The sequence below is a fragment of the Pleurodeles waltl genome, chromosome 4_1, assembly GCF_031143425.1.
Source record: "Pleurodeles waltl isolate 20211129_DDA chromosome 4_1, aPleWal1.hap1.20221129, whole genome shotgun sequence".
Lineage (NCBI taxonomy): Eukaryota > Metazoa > Chordata > Amphibia > Caudata > Salamandridae > Pleurodeles > Pleurodeles waltl.
In genome coordinates, this window is record NC_090442.1 from 684,946,991 (window position 1) to 684,967,841 (window position 20,851).

The window sequence follows — 20,851 nt, forward strand, 5'->3', positions numbered from 1 at the left end:
TGAAAACACATACCTTACTGTATAACAGGAAAAACAATGAGCTGGTGACAACACAGATGAATATGGAACATCCGGCAAGGGCCACACCCAAAAACAGAACAAATGAAGGAAGATGTGGAAAAATCCCAGAGATTTTGCATACCTGTAAAGAAAGATAAAAACTATTTAGCATGCGAAGAAAGATCCAGTCACGATAAACTGTCTTAACAAAAATAGCATTGTGACTGTCTCTTGCGGGAAGAAGGACCAGCTGTCTCTTTAGTATCAGTCTTGTGAGGGTCAATTAATCTTTTAAGTGCTGACGGATCCTCAAAAGTGGTTGTTTTGTTTTGATAAGAAACTTTGAAGAGACATGGATGAAAGAGGCCACAACAATCTCCTAAAGTACATAGTGCGGGACAGCGCTTAAAAAATCTTTCCTCCTGTTAGCTATAGCATTCAACACATCCTGTGTTCTTATGGGCCTCTTCTTTCTGCAACTCAGCAGAAAAAAATGGTCTTCATTGATGGTAGAATGCAGCTCTAATAGAAAAGCAGGCAATAAGAAGGAAAATCCCTTCTGCAAGGCCACATAACATGTTTCTTGGATTTAACCACATTGAGGACTTTCAAATGGCCCATAAACTCCAAAAATGAAATCATTACTGCCCCAGGTTTTGAAGGTGAGACTGAAGGAGAATGATCTTGACCTACTCTGTGCGCAGTGTAAATAGAACATGGAAATAAAGAAGAAATATCGGAAGGAAGGTTGAAAAGAAGGAAGCATCAATGAAGTAGTGGGTGAATGAATGAGTCAATGATAGGTGGATTGACTGGTGAAAGGATGGCAAAGTAAAGGAATGGGAGGATGGATAAATGAGTAAATGGATAGGAAGATGGATAGGTGAAGGGGTGGCAGAGTAAAGGGATGGATGGATAGTTGTGGACAGGTGGAAGGATGTTGGAGTAAAGGGTTGGAGAAAAGGTGGATGGATGGACATGTGAAAGGATGGCAGAGTAAAGGAATGGTTAGATAAGTAAAAGGAAACAAGGGGTAAAAGGATGGATGGAGTAAATGGTAGCCGAGTGGATGGATGGGTTGCAGAGTGAATAGATAGATGATGGATGGATGGATGGCAGGGTTAATGGATTGATGATGGATGGCAGAGTGGAAGGATGGACAGATGGATGGATGGCAGAGTGGATGCATTGATAGATAAATGTCAGAGTAGATGGATGGTAAAGTTGGTGGATGGATTGATGGATGGATAGATGGATGGCATAGTGTTGACATTGATGGATCACAAATTGGATGAATGGGAAGATGGATAGCGGAGTGGATGGATTAGTGGAGGGATAAATGGATGGTGGTGTGGATGGATACCAGAGTGGATGGATCGATGGAGAAGAGTGGATGAATCAATGGCAGAGTGGATGGATGGATGGCTGGGTGAATGGATATCATAGTAAATGGGTGGTAGAATTGATGGATGGATGGCAGATTGGGTGAATGGGTGAATGGATGGAATGGGAAAAGTCTGAATAATGGATGAAAGAATGAATGGATGACAGAATGTAAAGGTGAAGCAGGTGAATAAAAGGGGGAAATAATGAATAGATGGATGCATGGATGAAAAAAACAAGGAAGATCTTCTAGGGAGTGTTCGGTTCACTTAGTTTGCTTGCTTTTAATTTTCAAGCTACTCCCTTCATATCATAAACTTCAGTGTGGATGGCCCCTTCTGAATCCCTAAAGGGAGGAATGTATTTGTATGTTTAGACTTCTTAAGTTTAAACACTAGAACTTTACCGGTTGTGTCATTTTTTTGTTTTTTTATAATACTCTGGTATTTACAGCAGTTTACAGCTACACCTTTCAAATTAGGAGACTTTCAAGTTCACCACCATCTGACATGATTTGTGAGCCTACCAGATAAACCTGACTTTTTGTAAGCCAGTCTTTGCAGTAAATATGAAAGGTCAAAGCTGAAATAGGTCCTGTGATCATTCTAAAAAAATGGCATAGGGCTTCATTACAAGTTCGTCAGTCCTGTGAACGCCATGTTTGCGGTGGCAGTCAGACCGCCAAAAGGCTGCCAAATTATGACTATGTAAGTGATCCTAACAGAATACAGCCAAAGCGCTGCCAGTGCGGTCAGACTGCTGCGGATGATTGGAGCCCCCAGCAGGCCAGCAGAGTCCATGTTACCATCTGACCTATTATGAGGTTGCATACTGCCAAGATTTCCACTGTGCTTGGACCACCACGGAAACCCAGGTGGAAACAAACTGTATAAAGAAAACACTCACCTTCAGGAAGCCATACTCGTCCGGAGCAGCCATGAAGCCAGAACTATACTTCATCCCGCTGCTCCTGCTCTCTGAAAGACTACGTAATCTTTTCCGCCGCCAACAACAACTGTAAGTACACACACACTTACCTACAGCAGTTGTATATTGTTAAATTTTGTATAGTTACATAACATACCAGAGGGAATGGAGTGTGAGGGCAACACTCACATGTAACAGTCCACTGACACTGACACTCACCTACAACTACAAATGCACTCACGCACACACAGCATACAGACTGCAGCCCCACACACGCACACCACATGTCAAGAACACACACTTATGGACGGCAACATGGTACAGGCCCAGTCTCACACAAGACCATACAACATAACAACACTCACAACAACACCACAACTGCAACATCACAAACACATTGGCAAGCACTCACAACTGACACTACCCAGGGACACATCACACATACAAAACAATGTACAACCAACAGGGACCGAACACACACAATTACACAATCATAGAACTTACCAATGGACACACACATCACATACAGCACATTATACCTATCAAACCATGCACAATACACACACAACCATGCAGTCAAAACACACACACCACAACAACAAACACATGTAAATACAAACATCACACAATACCACTACAACACCATGTCTGCTATATATACATGCCCGTCACACCATGCACACCCATCCTTTGGGCAAAAAAGCACAGCACACCCTCACATACTCCCCACACAATACATGAAGCACAAGTACCACACACATACAAATACTCGCACACAACCAATGTCAGCCGGGAACAACTTAAACCTAAGAAATATCTCAAAACATAGTAGATCAGTCCAAATACTTTTAACACCACTGTCAATTATCATGTAATACTGTATGTAGGTGGGTCAAGGTACATACATCACACACTCTAAACTATGTCTCAGGTCTCAAAATCTATCTATGCACATGTGCACATGTCTATCTAACAACACACATATTACCTCAATCTTTCATTCAACCACATGAGTGTATAGAGGTGAGCGTTTTCCCTTCGAAATTCCTGTTTCCGCCGTGTTTTAATCCGCGGTGAATCCGCCCCGGAAAAGGTGGCGGATTGGCCTGTCATAATACTGTGGGCGGTACATTGTATTCCGCCTGTCTATTGGCGGTGACCGCCGCGCTGTTTGTTTATACCGCCGTGGCTGTCGGAGTGTTAAAGTGGCTGTCTTTGTTCGTGATTCCAAATTTTTTACTGCCGGCCTGTTGGCGGTCTTACCGCCGCTTTAACACCGACTGCCAGGGTTGTAATGACCACCTAAATCTGGACTGACCTTGACCAAATAAGACAACACTCTATGTTACTTAATAGGATTATTAAATGCTTTCATGTTCCACAAAATTACCTTGAGTGTAACGTGTAAAAAGCAAATATGAAGGACTTAGGAGGACTATCCAAACAGTTAGCTAATTACACCAAATTACTATAAGGACATGAGGAGCAAAAAAAAGTATCATTCAAAGAAAAATATATGTAATTTGGAATAAAGGAGAGGAAAAAGGAGGATAGAAATGCAGAGAAAGGAAAAAAGGGGAAGGCCAACAGAAGAAAGTACAAGTAAAACACTGACAACTGAAAACACATACCTTACTGTATAACAGGAAAAACAATGAGCTGGTGACAACACAGATGAATATGGAACATCCGGCAAGGGCCACACCCAACAACAGAACAAATGAAGGAAGATGTGGAAAAATCCCAGAGATTTTGCATACCTGTAAAGAAAGATAAAAACTATTTAGCATGCGAAGAAAGATCCAGTCACGATAAACTGTCTTAAGAACAAAAATAGCATTGTGACTGTCTCTTGCGGGAAGAAGGACCAGCTGTCTCTTTAGTATCAGTCTTGTGAGGGTCAATTAATCTTTTAAGTGCTGACGGATCCTCAAAAGTGGTTGTTTTGTTTTGATAAGAAACTTTGAAGAGACATGGATGAAAGAGGCCACAACAATCTCCTAAAGTACATAGTGCGGGACAGCGCTTAAAAAATCTTTCCTCCTGTTAGCTATAGCATTCAACACATCCTGTGTTCTTATGGGCCTCTTCTTTCTGCAACTCAGCAGAAAAAAATGGTCTTCATTGATGGTAGAATGCAGCTCTAATAGAAAAGCAGGCAATAAGAAGGAAAATCCCTTCTGCAAGGCCACATAACATGTTTCTTGGATTTAACCACATTGAGGACTTTCAAATGGCCCATAAACTCCAAAAATGAAATCATTACTGCCCCAGGTTTTGAAGGTGAGACTGAAGGAGAATGATCTTGACCTACTCTGTGCGCAGTGTAAATAGAACATGGAAATAAAGAAGAAATATCGGAAGGAAGGTTGAAAAGAAGGAAGCATCAATGAAGTAGTGGGTGAATGAATGAGTCAATGATAGGTGGATTGACTGGTGAAAGGATGGCAAAGTAAAGGAATGGGAGGATGGATAAATGAGTAAATGGATAGGAAGATGGATAGGTGAAGGGGTGGCAGAGTAAAGGGATGTATGGATAGTTGTGGACAGGTGGAAGGATGTTGGAGTAAAGGGTTGGAGAAAAGGTGGATGGATGGACATGTGAAAGGATGGCAGAGTAAAGGAATGGTTAGATAAGTAAAAGGAAACAAGGGGTAAAAGGATGGATGGAGTAAATGGTAGCCGAGTGGATGGATGGGTTGCAGAGTGTATAGATAGATGATGGATGGATGGATGGCAGGGTTAATGGATTGATGATGGATGGCAGAGTGGAAGGATGGACAGATGGATGGATGGCAGAGTGGATGCATTGATAGATAAATGTCAGAGTAGATGGATGGTAAAGTTGGTGGATGGATTGATGGATGGATAGATGGATGGCATAGTGTTGACATTGATGGATCACAAATTGGATGAATGGGAAGATGGATAGCGGAGTGGATGGATTAGTGGAGGGATAAATGGATGGTGGTGTGGATGGATACCAGAGTGGATGGATCGATGGAGAAGAGTGGATGAATCAATGGCAGAGTGGATGGATGGATGGCTGGGTGAATGGATATCATAGTAAATGGGTGGTAGAATTGATGGATGGATGGCAGATTGGGTGAATGGGTGAATGGATGGAATGGGAAAAGTCTGAATAATGGATGAAAGAATGAATGGATGACAGAATGTAAAGGTGAAGCAGGTGAATAAAAGGGGGAAATAATGAATAGATGGATGCATGGATGAAAAAAACAAGGAAGATCTTCTAGGGAGTGTTCGGTTCACTTAGTTTGCTTGCTTTTAATTTTCAAGCTACTCCCTTCATATCATAAACTTCAGTGTGGATGGCCCCTTCTGAATCCCTAAAGGGAGGAATGTATTTGTATGTTTAGACTTCTTAAGTTTAAACACTAGAACTTTACCGGTTGTGTCATTTTTTTGTTTTTTTATAATACTCTGGTATTTACAGCAGTTTACAGCTACACCTTTCAAATTAGGAGACTTTCAAGTTCACCACCATCTGACATGATTTGTGAGCCTACCAGATAAACCTGACTTTTTGTAAGCCAGTCTTTGCAGTAAATATGAAAGGTCAAAGCTGAAATAGGTCCTGTGATCATTCTAAAAAAATGGCATAGGGCTTCATTACAAGTTCGTCAGTCCTGTGAACGCCATGTTTGCGGTGGCGGTCAGACCGCCAAAAGGCTGCCAAATTATGACTATGTAAGTGATCCTAACAGAATACAGCCAAAGCGCTGCCAGTGCGGTCAGACTGCTGCGGATGATTGGAGCCCCCAGCAGGCCAGCAGAGTCCATGTTACCATCTGACCTATTATGAGGTTGCATACTGCCAAGATTTCCACTGTGCTTGGACCACCACGGAAACCCAGGTGGAAACAAACTGTATAGAGAAAACACTCACCTTCAGGAAGCCATACTCGTCCGGAGCAGCCATGAAGCCAGAACTATACTTCATCCCGCTGCTCCTGCTCTCTGAAAGACTACGTAATCTTTTCCGCCGCCAACAACAACTGTAAGTACACACACACTTACCTACAGCAGTTGTATATTGTTAAATTTTGTATAGTTACATAACATACCAGAGGGAATGGAGTGTGAGGGCAACACTCACATGTAACAGTCCACTGACACTGACACTCACCTACAACTACAAATGCACTCACGCACACACAGCATACACACTGCAGCCCCACACACGCACACCACATGTCAAGAACACACACTTATGGACGGCAACATGGTACAGGCCCAGTCTCACACAAGACCATACAACATAACAACACTCACAACAACACCACAACTGCAACATCACAAACACATTGGCAAGCACTCACAACTGACACTACCCAGGGACACATCACACATACAAAACAATGTACAACCAACAGGGACCGAACACACACAATTACACAATCATAGAACTTACCAATGGACACACACATCACATACAGCACATTATACCTATCAAACCATGCACAATACACACACAACCATGCAGTCAAAACACACACACCACAACAACAAACACATGTAAATACAAACATCACACAATACCACTACAACACCATGTCTGCTATATATACATGCCCGTCACACCATGCACACCCATCCTTTGGGGAAAAAGCACAGCACACCCTCACATACTCCCCACACAATACATGAAGCACAAGTACCACACACATACAAATACTCGCACACAACCAATGTCAGCCGGGAACAACTTAAACCTAAGAAATATCTCAAAACATAGTAGATCAGTCCAAATACTTTTAACACCACTGTCAATTATCATGTAATACTGTATGTAGGTGGGTCAAGGTACATACATCACACACTCTAAACTATGTCTCAGGTCTCAAAATCTATCTATGCACATGTGCACATGTCTATCTAACAACACACATATTACCTCAATCTTTCATTCAACCACATGAGTGTATAGAGGTGAGCGTTTTCCCTTCGAAATTCCTGTTTCCGCCGTGTTTTAATCCGCGGTGAATCCGCCCCGGAAAAGGTGGCGGATTGGCCTGTCATAATACTGTGGGCGGTACATTGTATTCCGCCTGTCTGTTGGCGGTGACCGCCGCGCTGTTTGTTTATACCGCCGTGGCTGTCGGAGTGTTAAAGTGGCTGTCTTTGTTCGTGATTCCAAATTTTTTACTGCCGGCCTGTTGGCGGTCTTACCGCCGCTTTAACACCGACTGCCAGGGTTGTAATGACCACCTAAATCTGGACTGACCTTGACCAAATAAGACAACACTCTATGTTACTTAATAGGATTATTAAATGCTTTCATGTTCCACAAAATTACCTTGAGTGTAACGTGTAAAAAGCAAATATGAAGGACTTAGGAGGACTATCCAAACAGTTAGCTAATTACACCAAATTACTATAAGGACATGAGGAGCAAAAAAAAGTATCATTCAAAGAAAAATATATGTAATTTGGAATAAAGGAGAGGAAAAAGGAGGATAGAAATGCAGAGAAAGGAAAAAAGGGGAAGGCCAACAGAAGAAAGTACAAGTAAAACACTGACAACTGAAAACCCATACCTTACTGTATAACAGGAAAAACAATGAGCTGGTGACAACACAGATGAATATGGAACATCCGGCAAGGGCCACACCCAACAACAGAACAAATGAAGGAAGATGTGGAAAAATCCCAGAGATTTTGCATACCTGTAAAGAAAGATAAAAACTATTTAGCATGCGAAGAAAGATCCAGTCACGATAAACTGTCTTAAGAACAAAAATAGCATTGTGACTGTCTCTTGCGGGAAGAAGGACCAGCTGTCTCTTTAGTATCAGTCTTGTGAGGGTCAATTAATCTTTTAAGTGCTGACGGATCCTCAAAAGTGGTTGTTTTGTTTTGATAAGAAACTTTGAAGAGACATGGATGAAAGAGGCCACAACAATCTCCTAAAGTACATAATGCGGGACAGCGCTTAAAAAATCTTTCCTCCTGTTAGCTATAGCATTCAACACATCCTGTGTTCTTATGGGCCTCTTCTTTCTGCAACTCAGCAGAAAAAAATGGTCTTCATTGATGGTAGAATGCAGCTCTAATAGAAAAGCAGGCAATAAGAAGGAAAATCCCTTCTGCAAGGCCACATAACATGTTTCTTGGAATTAACCACATTGAGGACTTTCAAATGGCCCATAAACTCCAAAAATGAAATCATTACTGCCCCAGGTTTTGAAGGTGAGACTGAAGGAGAATGATCTTGACCTACTCTGTGCGCAGTGTAAATAGAACATGGAAATAAAGAAGAAATATCGGAAGGAAGGTTGAAAAGAAGGAAGCATCAATGAAGTAGTGGGTGAATGAATGAGTCAATGATAGGTGGATTGACTGGTGAAAGGATGGCAAAGTAAAGGAATGGGAGGATGGATAAATGAGTAAATGGATAGGAAGATGGATAGGTGAAGGGGTGGCAGAGTAAAGGGATGGATGGATAGTTGTGGACAGGTGGAAGGATGTTGGAGTAAAGGGTTGGAGAAAAGGTGGATGGATGGACATGTGAAAGGATGGCAGAGTAAAGGAATGGTTAGATAAGTAAAAGGAAACAAGGGGTAAAAGGATGGATGGAGTAAATGGTAGCCGAGTGGATGGATGGGTTGCAGAGTGAATAGATAGATGATGGATGGATGGATGGCAGGGTTAATGGATTGATGATGGATGGCAGAGTGGAAGGATGGACAGATGGATGGATGGCAGAGTGGATGCATTGATAGATAAATGTCAGAGTAGATGGATGGTAAAGTTGGTGGATGGATTGATGGATGGATAGATGGATGGCATAGTGTTGACATTGATGGATCACAAATTGGATGAATGGGAAGATGGATAGCGGAGTGGATGGATTAGTGGAGGGATAAATGGATGGTGGTGTGGATGGATACCAGAGTGGATGTATCGATGGAGAAGAGTGGATGAATCAATGGCAGAGTGGATGGATGGATGGCTGGGTGAATGGATATCATAGTAAATGGGTGGTAGAATTGATGGATGGATGGCAGATTGGGTGAATGGGTGAATGGATGGAATGGGAAAAGTCTGAATAATGGATGAAAGAATGAATGGATGACAGAATGTAAAGGTGAAGCAGGTGAATAAAAGGGGGAAATAATGAATAGATGGATGCATGGATGAAAAAAACAAGGAAGATCTTCTAGGGAGTGTTCGGTTCACTTAGTTTGCTTGCTTTTAATTTTCAAGCTACTCCCTTCATATCATAAACTTCAGTGTGGATGGCCCCTTCTGAATCCCTAAAGGGAGGAATGTATTTGTATGTTTAGACTTCTTAAGTTTAAACACTAGAACTTTACCGGTTGTGTCATTTTTTTGTTTTTTTTATAATACTCTGGTATTTACAGCAGTTTACAGCTACACCTTTCAAATTAGGAGACTTTCAAGTTCACCACCATCTGACATGATTTGTGAGCCTACCAGATAAACCTGACTTTTTGTAAGCCAGTCTTTGCAGTAAATATGAAAGGTCAAAGCTGAAATAGGTCCTGTGATCATTCTAAAAAAATGGCATAGGGCTTCATTACAAGTTCGTCAGTCCTGTGAACGCCATGTTTGCGGTGGCGGTCAGACCGCCAAAAGGCTGCCAAATTATGACTATGTAAGTGATCCTAACAGAATACAGCCAAAGCGCTGCCAGTGCGGTCAGACTGCTGCGGATGATTGGAGCCCCCAGCAGGCCAGCAGAGTCCATGTTACCATCTGACCTATTATGAGGTTGCATACTGCCAAGATTTCCACTGTGCTTGGACCACCACGGAAACCCAGGTGGAAACAAACTGTATAAAGAAAACACTCACCTTTAGGAAGCCATACTCGTCCGGAGCAGCCATGAAGCCAGAACTATACTTCATCCCGCTGCTCCTGCTCTCTGAAAGACTACGTAATCTTTTCCGCCGCCAACAACAACTGTAAGTACACACACACTTACCTACAGCAGTTGTATATTGTTAAATTTTGTATAGTTACATAACATACCAGAGGGAATGGAGTGTGAGGGCAACACTCACATGTAACAGTCCACTGACACTGACACTCACCTACAACTACAAATGCACTCACGCACACACAGCATACACACTGCAGCCCCACACCCGCACACCACATGTCAAGAACACACACTTATGGACGGCAACATGGTACAGGCCCAGTCTCACACAAGACCATACAACATAACAACACTCACAACAACACCACAACTGCAACATCACAAACACATTGGCAAGCACTCACAACTGACACTACCCAGGGACACATCACACATACAAAACAATGTACAACCAACAGGGACCGAACACACACAATTACACAATCATAGAACTTACCAATGGACACACACATCACATACAGCACATTATACCTATCAAACCATGCACAATACACACACAACCATGCAGTCAAAACACACACACCACAACAACAAACACATGTAAATACAAACATCACACAATACCACTACAACACCATGTCTGCTATATATACATGCCCGTCACACCATGCACACCCATCCTTTGGGGAAAAAGCACAGCACACCCTCACATACTCCCCACACAATACATGAAGCACAAGTACCACACACATACAAATACTCGCACACAACCAATGTCAGCCGGGAACAACTTAAACCTAAGAAAGAAAATACAGGACAAAGATGTAACCAGATAACCCACAACTGGTTGGTCAGAACATTTATTGTAAATAAATAATATAAGAGTCAAAGGCCATAGGCCAGTCCATAGTCCTCAGATTGTGCACCAAAGGCCCATAATGGTACCACAACTTGACTCCTAACTGCCATGTAACCTCCACAGGTTGGGCCAGGCAAGCACCTCAGGGAAGGGGGGCATTTGAGCTTAGGCTTCGGAGGGGGTTTCAGCTTTGGCTTCGGAGGGGGTTTAGGTTTAGGCTTGGAGAGGATTGGCTCTTCTTGGGAGGCGAGGGACATGGGTACCTGAAGGGGGTTGGGGAGGCTTTGGAGGTGGAAGGGATTGCCTTTGGGAGGGAAACTGAACATTTAAGGATGTCACAGGAGAAGAGTAGGGAAAAGGTCAAACTCTGAGGAGAAAGCTTTGTTAGACACATGGGACAGTCATGACAAAAAGGTTTGGGTATGGAGAGAGAGCGAGTGCTTGAATGAGGTGTTGGTGTGGATGTCTTGGGTGCATGTTTGTGGGAGGTATGCTTGTGGATGGTGGGGGTCTGTTGGGTGGGAGCGTGGGGCGTTTATGTGTCTTGTGCTGAGGAGGGTGGAGGTGGAGTTGGATGCCCTAGTGGGTATCTTTTGGGGTGGTGACTGCAGGTAGGGTAGATGTGCTGCCTGTAGGTATGCCAGGGGTTGTGTTGTCTGCGGATCTGCTGGCGTGCTGTCTGTGGGTAGTATGGGTGTGGCAGCTGGATCTGTGAATGTTGGTTTGGTATCTGCAGGTGTGTCAGTTGAGGTGTCTGTGAAGTTGAGGTTGGTGTGGGTATCAGATTAGGCTGTGACTATTGCTGTGTGTGCATGTGTATGTTGTTTGTGTTTATGCCGCTGGTGTGTCTTGTGGTGCTTTGGTTTGTCTGCGGTACCCTTGACTGTTGAAGTGGATGACTGCCTGTCTGTGTGCTTTGGCTAGGTTGGGGACGGGGGGTTAGGGATTGGGAAGAGGAATTTGGAGGGGGGACGGTAGACAAAGGGTAAATGGCTGCTGTCAATGTGGAGGCCAGAGCCTGAACTGATCTCTGTAGGCCAGCCAGTGCAACGTGTATGCCCTCCAGGAATGCATTACCCTTTTGAGTCCGAGTTGCCAGTCCCTGGATGGTATTGACGATGGTCAACTGACCCACAGAGATAGACCTCAAGAGGTCAATAACCTCCTCAGTGAGGGCAGCATGGCTGACAGCTGCTGCAGCAGAGGTGCCTGTGGCAAAAGAGATGCCCACCCACTCACTACATTGTCAGGGTTTAGAATTTATCACTGCGTACACTAACCTGGTAAAGGTTGGAAAATGTGTTAAGTCTTTACTTGCCCCCTTGTTGCTGCTGTGCTGCCCTCAAAAGCCCACCCAACTCCGGGTGGGCCGCTACCGACACGTGGGCCATTAGGGTGGTCAAGGTCTGACAGGCACCCCTTCCTCCTTAGGAGGACATCCCCAGCGGGCCTCTGCAGTATTCCGGGCCCAGTGTCTCAGTTCCTCTCACCGCTTCCTACAGTGGGTGCTCCAACCACTATGGAACCCAAGGATCTGCAGTTTCTTGCTGATGGTACGCCAAAGCCCCGTTTACTAATGGGCATTGACCTGCATGGATGACACAGACAAGAAGAGAATGTCATGTCCACATGCACTATACCAAAACAAGCAGGGTGAACATACAAGTTAGTGTAAGTAGCCATATACAGACTGCCTACAACATCCCCTTCAATGCGGAAAGACCATCTGCAGTTAGTCCATGTGTGACGTTGAGACAGGCATACAACATGCATATCCAGCACCAGTTGAAACATGTGACCTGACCACAAGCATATCTCAAAACATAGTAGATCAGTCCAAATACTTTTAACACCACTGTCAATTATCATGTAATACTGTATGTAGGTGGGTCAAGGTACATACATCACACACTCTAAACTATGTCTCAGGTCTCAAAATCTATCTATGCACATGTGCACATGTCTATCTAACAACACACATATTACCTCAATCTTTCATTCAACCACATTTCCTGAACATCATCATACACTCAGCAATTTAAACATTGGTATTGCATTGCACTTACCTGCTCCTCTGGTGCACCATATAGCTGTCCATATAGAGGTCGGACCTCCACCACAAGCTTGTCCAGCTCTTCTGCTGAGAATGCAGGGGCCGTATCACCTGCAGGATGTGGCATGATTGCTCCCAGAGGCAGTACACAGCAGCTTAGGTCATGGAGGTTTTGCTGGCAGCAGTGTCTAGCTTCAAGTGAGAGATGAGATGACGGTCATGTCTGCCACATACAAGACTATCACCGCCGGAAGACATCGCCATTGGCTCAAGACCACAAAAGTAGCAATGTGTACTAATGCCAATGTCCACCAAGGTTTTATCTGCCGCCTACTGCCATGACGACATCAGCCTACAGAGTTAGGTCACTTCCCAATGTCCAGTACAGTAGGTCAGGAAGCTGCTATTTTAAGGCTTATATCTGAACAAAAAAGTTTTTCAAGTAGCATCACAAGCTGTGAAACATATCTATGTCATTGAGTTCACTGCTGGCATTAAGAAAACATATTGAACTGTGCATTTCTCATGTACAGGATGTAAATTAGATGTATCCTGAGTTATGTACTTGTAATTGTAATGTCAGCAGAGTAATGACAATCTGAAAATGGTATAGGTGTACAAAATATGTGTAACATGTAAAGAAAGTTAATGTCACATAGACTGTCAGTGACATGTTTCTCCGTTTCAAAAACATGATAGGGTTCAGGGGATGTGAATGTAGTCATAAACCATTATTTGTCTAGGTATGTGCTATGTACAATGTATGTATAGTTTCATGTTTAAATATTTAGTATCATATGTGATATAAGTTTGATCATACCCATGCTGTACAGATTGAGTGATACACATATAAAACAGTTTTTGTCTCACATAGTTACCTAGGCATGAGAAGAGTGAGACAACCTCCAGTGTGCTGTCCAATAGCAGACCTGCAGACCATGGAGGAGTGATGTGATTCAGATCTACCACCTGGATAGGCATGCAATCATGGATCTCTGACATCAGTTGGTGCCAGATCTGATGCCTGCCATTCGTAATACATATAGCAAACCTCTCATTGTACAAGTAATGTCAGTGCTGACCTTCCTGGCCACAGGCTCCTTTCAAAATACCAAGGTCCTAACTGCAGGGATGTCTCAGCCTATGTTCAGTCTGGTCCCGAAGGCTGCACTGTCTGCATTTTTGAAGCACCTGGACAGCTACATCCAATTTCTACAACATGAAGATTTGGCTCATGGAAAGGTTGATTTCTATGCTTTGGTACACAGTCCACAAGTGGTTAGAGCCATAGATGGAACCCATGTAGCACTGGTTCCCCCTAATGCCAATGAACTCCGTTAATGACCAAGTGGTCTATTTGGCTGACCTCTACATTTCACAAGTTTGTGCAAGGTACCCTGGATCAGTCCATGAGTCCTTAATCATGTGGAGCAGCAATATCCCACTGCTGATAACACAACAATACACAGAGAGGGCCTGGCTGGTTGGTAAGTCACATATGTCATGTGTTTCTGTACCTTATATCTGCTCCCAGATATGTGGATGTCCAAGATTTATGTTTGGCTTGTTGTAACTATTCCTCACAGAGAACTCTGGTTACCCAAACCATCCTTAGTTATTGACTCCAGTGAGGTTACACTAGGGGAAGTTCGCTTCACTGAGGCCCACATAAGGACCAGGTGTATCGTGGAGTGGACTTTTGGGCTCCTGAAGGCAAGATTCCACTGCATTAATGAGTCTGGAGGAGCCCTCCTCTACTCACCCACCAAAGTATGTCAAATAGTTGTTGCCTGTTGCATGCTTCACAACCTCGCAATGTGACGTCAAATCCCATTAATACCAGATGAGGGGGAGCCAGCAGTTCCAGTGGGTGAGAATGTGGATTTGCCAATTGAGGATGAGTATGATGAGGGTGAAGCTGGAGACATCAAGGCGATCTAATCAATCAGTACTTCACCTGACTTGAGGTATGTGATGTGATATAATTAGAGTTATTAAGTGAGGAATGCTTGATAAGGGTCTTAGTATGACATTAGAGAAGTCATAAGTAGCTCCAAAGACCATGACTCAGTTGTGCATGCAGATTGTTACATGGTGTAGCGTCCAGCCATTTGATCTACATGGTCTAAGTTTTTCACAATGCACAATCTGAGTCACATTTGTATATTTGAATTGGATATGTAATGGTTATGTGTCAATGTGGCATATACCTTATGTTTGTCATTTACAAATTGCAGATTAAGTGAACAGGCTCATCCTCTTTTGGCAATATCACACAGTGTCACAGACTGGGATTTGCAGACTGACAATTGAGATGGTCATGGATTGAATCAGGTACTGTCAGGTGTGAGATTTGTTGTGTGTGAGTTCTATGCCCAGACTGTCAGGACAGTGGGATGGTAGGGTTCTATTCCATACTAAAGACCTGTTTGGCATTGTATGTGGTGCCAATGGTGCCATGTGTGTGTTGTTTCTGAAACATGTCATCATGTACTGTCCATACCATCTAACATCATACTTATTTGTGTTGCTAAAAACAAACTTGTATGTAGTTGTCACTGTGTTTCCTCATTGCAGACCAATGTGCATGTTTCTGAAGACTGACATAGGTGAGTGGCAAGCATACAGATACCTGACCATGGTATGTTGGATGGTTCCATGATTGGGGACATTTGTACTGACCTCTTTCTGTTTGGTGGGGCATGGTCATGTGGCAGCTATTGTATGGGTATGTGATTAGGCTTTAGGTGATGATACATTGAAATAATATGTCTGCCTCCTGGGATAGTGTATGACTGACATGTCCCTAACTTCAGAAATCTGTGGGTTGGATATTGGATGGCACCTATGCTGTAACCCTGAAGTTAGCAGCAGTACTTCACTGTGTGATCCTTGGCATTCTCCCAATCTATATGTGGGAAAGTGAATTACAGGTGATTTGAGTTATATCTATCCTCATCAGACAATGCAAAATCTAGTCTTTTTATACAGTACACGTCTGTGGAACATTTCAAAGGTTTTACATTTGAGAAAAACTTTCTTTTTGTGCAAGAGATATTATACATGACAGTTGTATATGGTTCATAAATGACTCTGACACATGATCTGTGGCTAACTGGTATTTATAGGGATGTAGTGTGGTTAGTTTTACGTATCCTTTGCGCATTAGCTTCAGGCTTTAGGCCTCTGTGCACTTTGCTCTAAATGCTTTTTATTAGGCTTCGTACTGTTATTTTTCAAATAGCCAGTTCTACGGTGTTGTTTTTTTATTCATATCACACTGTTTTGCCTACTTCAGCACTGGAGTTCTCCATAACATATTCACTCTGTGCTTCAGTCAAGGATACAGTCTGGTACATTGCCGATAGACGTGGTAGGAGTTTAGATTTGGCATTCCTGCGTAGGGACATTTTGTGATCACGATGACATGTTAGTTATAAAATCACTTCCTTGTCCCAATACACGCAAGAGGGAGATTCCGACCAGGGAACCACAACTAGACGCTGACTGCCTCGTTGCAGATGCTGAACCAGATCACAGGCCTTTGCTCAGGTATGAGGGCTAATGTCTCCCCAGTGATTCGGAAAGGCAAGCTAGAAGCTTAACATGCTGTGCTCTAAATAGAACAAGCAGAGGGAGAGTAGAAACTGTTAGGCACTATGATAGCTTTGTTCTTATGTTTTACTCTCCTGGTGACTATTTCAATCCTACTATGTTGTATTGTTCTGGTTATTGCGGCTCACGCCTTATTATCTAAAATACAGTCGTTTTATTAAAACATTATATAAAACTTATACTGTCTTTGTCATTTGTATATGAGATCATATTGTAAATGAGAGAGTTGGTTTGGATCTGAGTGACCACGACTTCCCTGAGAAGTTCCAAAGATGTCATGCGCTCGGCTGCCCAATCATTTCTTCCCCGTGGGAGAAATGAGGCACTGCTAGTTAGCCGGAGCAAAAACCGGATTTAGGGTGACAGACTTCTTTACAAGTGGGTCAGACTCAGTCCCCCACACCGTTATCGATCCTGCTGCCTAGAAATCCAGTAGTCTCATTTAGGATAATGAGAGCCCACGCGACAGGGGAGTGTGCAGCAAAATGTGTGAATCGAAACAAAACAAAACACAAAGCAAACAGTGAAGGGTTCATTTATGGTAGATGAAATCATCAGGGTAGCTACAACAATATTAGGGGAAACAAGTTGAGTTTCCTTGTACCATAGGTAAATGAAGATCGGGCTAATAACAATCAACAGTCAACAGGGTGCCACAGAAGGGGAACCAATCAGTAGGGTTTCACTTCCTGACAGTGGTTTTGATCTTGGCATCTGCTCCTCCTGGATGTTCAGGGGGACCTCCATGTTTGCAGGGAGATCCTACAGCTACAGAGTCTTGGTTGTCTGAGGCATACCCTTCCCCTGGCAGAGCCTCTGTTCCACTAGCTGCCACAGATGTAGAAGGGCATGATGTTTCATTGCTAGAGGAAGAGGCCAGATGTTGGGTACAAAAACTACTCAGGGTGGTATTCATGTCTCTCAGCACCCCTTCAATGGTAGCCAAGTGGGCATTTTGGGCCTGCCGCTAGTGCATGACTTCATGGTAGTTGTCCCTCTGCAGCTGTCTGATCTCACCCATCATGGGAAGTACCTGGCCCATCATGCATTGGGATTGTTGGAAACCTTCCAAGATTTGGGAGATGGTGTCCTGGCCAGTTGTGTCGCTAGGGGCCTCCATCGTCTGGTGCACACCATCCCTCCCACTCACCCTACCCCCTCGTGGATGTGCCCCTGGCACATTTTGCCAGCTACCACTCGTGGTAGGTCCATCATTGTCTGGGTTCACAACAGGAGATTCAGGTACCTGTAGTAGGAGCACAAGATGGAAGACAATGCCCTTGGAACATAGGTTTGGGTGCAAGTGGTTGCCTGTGATGTTGATGCAACAGAGTTGGGAGGATTTGATGTGGGCAGGGTGAGGCTGACAGTTGTTAATGACCAGGTGTCCCAGATGGGCTAGCTTCGTCCTCAATGTCCACACATCCAGGGGTGTTTTCCACAGTGTGGCCTTCATCTAGAGGGAAAGTGGAAGTTTCTGGTGTCCTCTCCATGGTGAAAATGACACGGTTACCTGTAGGGGAAGTGGAACACACAGTTGTTGAAAGTAGTGCAACAGGTGATATCAAATTTTGACCGCTAGACAAGCTATGTGACATACACACAGAGCCTTTAAATGATCCCCATTGACACCTGCTTCCAAATCTGGGTTAGAGCTATGTGGCAATGTAAATGTATCTCCTAGTAAGGTGTATAGCATCATTGAGTCAACTACAGCTGCAAAATGTACTATGGTGACAGAGCTGGCCAACAGTATGGGAGTTACCATTTAACCTACGCATCTATATGGATGCACTGCAAGTACATCCAGCCTCCTACATTGTTTTCCCCACCAGATGAATAAATAACTGTTTGGATGGTAATTTCAAGGGCCAGTTTAGTTGGGAACACAGCTGTAGCTGTGTGTTGCTTCTAGTAGTACTGGTAGTAGGCCACACATTGATGTCATTGCCATTGACTGTACAATAGTGGAGCATTCAGGTGTGTTGAATTGATTGTTCATTTCACATGCAAGGTTATTTTACTTGTAATACACTTCTGGTTTTCTTAAAGGTGGAACAGTGCCTGGTGGGAGTTGAAGTGCTGTCAGTCCCTGTACTACCCATGCCATACACAGACACTGTGCCCGCAGGTGAGTTTAGTTGACATGAGGCATGCCAGAGAGGGGTATTTAGACATTGGACCCAGGGGTAGTGGGTGGGTTGGTTGTTGAGGTGGCCAAAAGTGATCAGTGAGCATGCAAGACAAAACGTTTTGGTGACATTAATGGTGTAGTGACTTACCTGATTCCACTCCCCCAGGTATTTCTGTCAGGCCCTGAGGATGTATGATGACCAAGACCTTCTCCTTCCATGATGTGAAAGTTGGGGGCGGAGGTGGGGACCCATTGCCAGTCTTGAGGCCTGCCAGCTGGTGCCTGGTGGCCATGGAATGACCTTCCCCCTGAGGTTATTTACCTCCTCCTGATGTCCTCCCTTGTGCATTGATGGCTGCGTACAGAATGTACCCTGTCGACTATCCTTTGCCACAACTCCATTTTCCTGCCAATAGATGTTTGCAGGACTCATGCTCCAAATAGGCATGACTCTACTCCGAAAATTTCATCCACCATGACCCTCACCTCACCATCAGTGAAACATGGATGTTTTTGTGGGGACATGGTAGTGTTGGATGAGACGCTGAGGTAAAAGCAACAGAAAGGAAAATAAATTGGTGATGAGGTGTGGGTACTGTGATGTGAGTGGGTGATGGCTGGTGTCTATTGTGTGGGATACTAATTTGTGTGTTGTCTGTGTTGTGCAGGTGTGGGATGAGTGGTATCTGAAATGTGTAGGGGTGCCTATTATATGCTTTGTGATATTTTTTTCAAGTGTCTCCTAACTGGTGTTTTTGCTACAAAGGATTGTGGGGTGGGAAGGAGTGTGCTTTATACTGCAATGTGTAGGTGTGTTGGGTGTGTGGATGTGTGGGGTTTTCAAACTATCTTATTTGGTATGGTATTTTACTGATGTAACTACCAACTGCCTTGGATCACACCGCCATTAGTTTTGTGCCATGAAAGAACTGCTATAGTGATTTGTGGATCATAATATGATCAGAGGTTTTTTGGCAGACTGGCAGTGCTGGTGGTATGACTGCCTCTCTTCCCGCCCTCCAGTGTTGTGGCAGTTTTGGAAATTTGGCTGGATTTTGATGGGCTTCACTGTGTGGGACTCTTAATAAGTTTGTCGCATGACCACCAATATGGCGGTCTTTTGGTGGCCACCCTCCGCAGTGGTCTTGCCGAAAGGTCACCAAACTCGCATTGAGGCCCATAGTCTCTTGGCCCTTCATGCACAGCTCACTAATTATTTAAGAGCTCTAAGTCATGTGATCTGTCACTAAGGGCCAGGGTGGGTCTCTAATGTCATGTTGGGGGATGAATGGTCTAACATGTTTGTACTCCATGCATTAACATACCCCAGTTAAATGTGCAAGAGTAAGGAAGAATGAGGCAAAAACAATTCTCATTTGGCATTGGGACCAAAGATAGAGAATTGAGTTAACCATATTAGACCCAAAGTAACATGAATGCCCACTGCTCTATCTCATTATTCATGCATTTTAGATGTAGAGCAAAAATGAGACTCTGGCGAAGGGGCAAGGATACCCCCTTTGTTTTGGTTAGTGCAGTAGTATGGAACTGGTCAGGGCACCAATATGCCATTAATCCATAGAGTCCTTTCACAATAAATATGTCTCTTGTGAGAGATCAAGATCACATTCTTTGATATGAAGCAAGTGTAGAAGTGCTGTACATTTAACAGATGAGTTAATACATTCAGTATTTAAAGAGACACCATTAAGGACCTTAAATCCTTCTAATCCTACTAACTTTATGCCTTGTAGAATGTGCAATAAATGTGTCCACAATAGGCCCTGCTTCCTTGGTATCCTGCACCATGAAGGCTTTAGACCCATTTCCCAAATAACGCACTATTGTGCACTTTGCACCTGGTGAGAACGTCTAATAAAAGTTGTGCATGTAAGCCTCATGGAAACATACCTCACTAAAAGGGGATTTGAAATAAGGTTTAAGAGAGGATACCAAAGTTAGAAAGAAATCACAATTGTGGTGTGAATTATTCTCCGGGACACTTTTGAT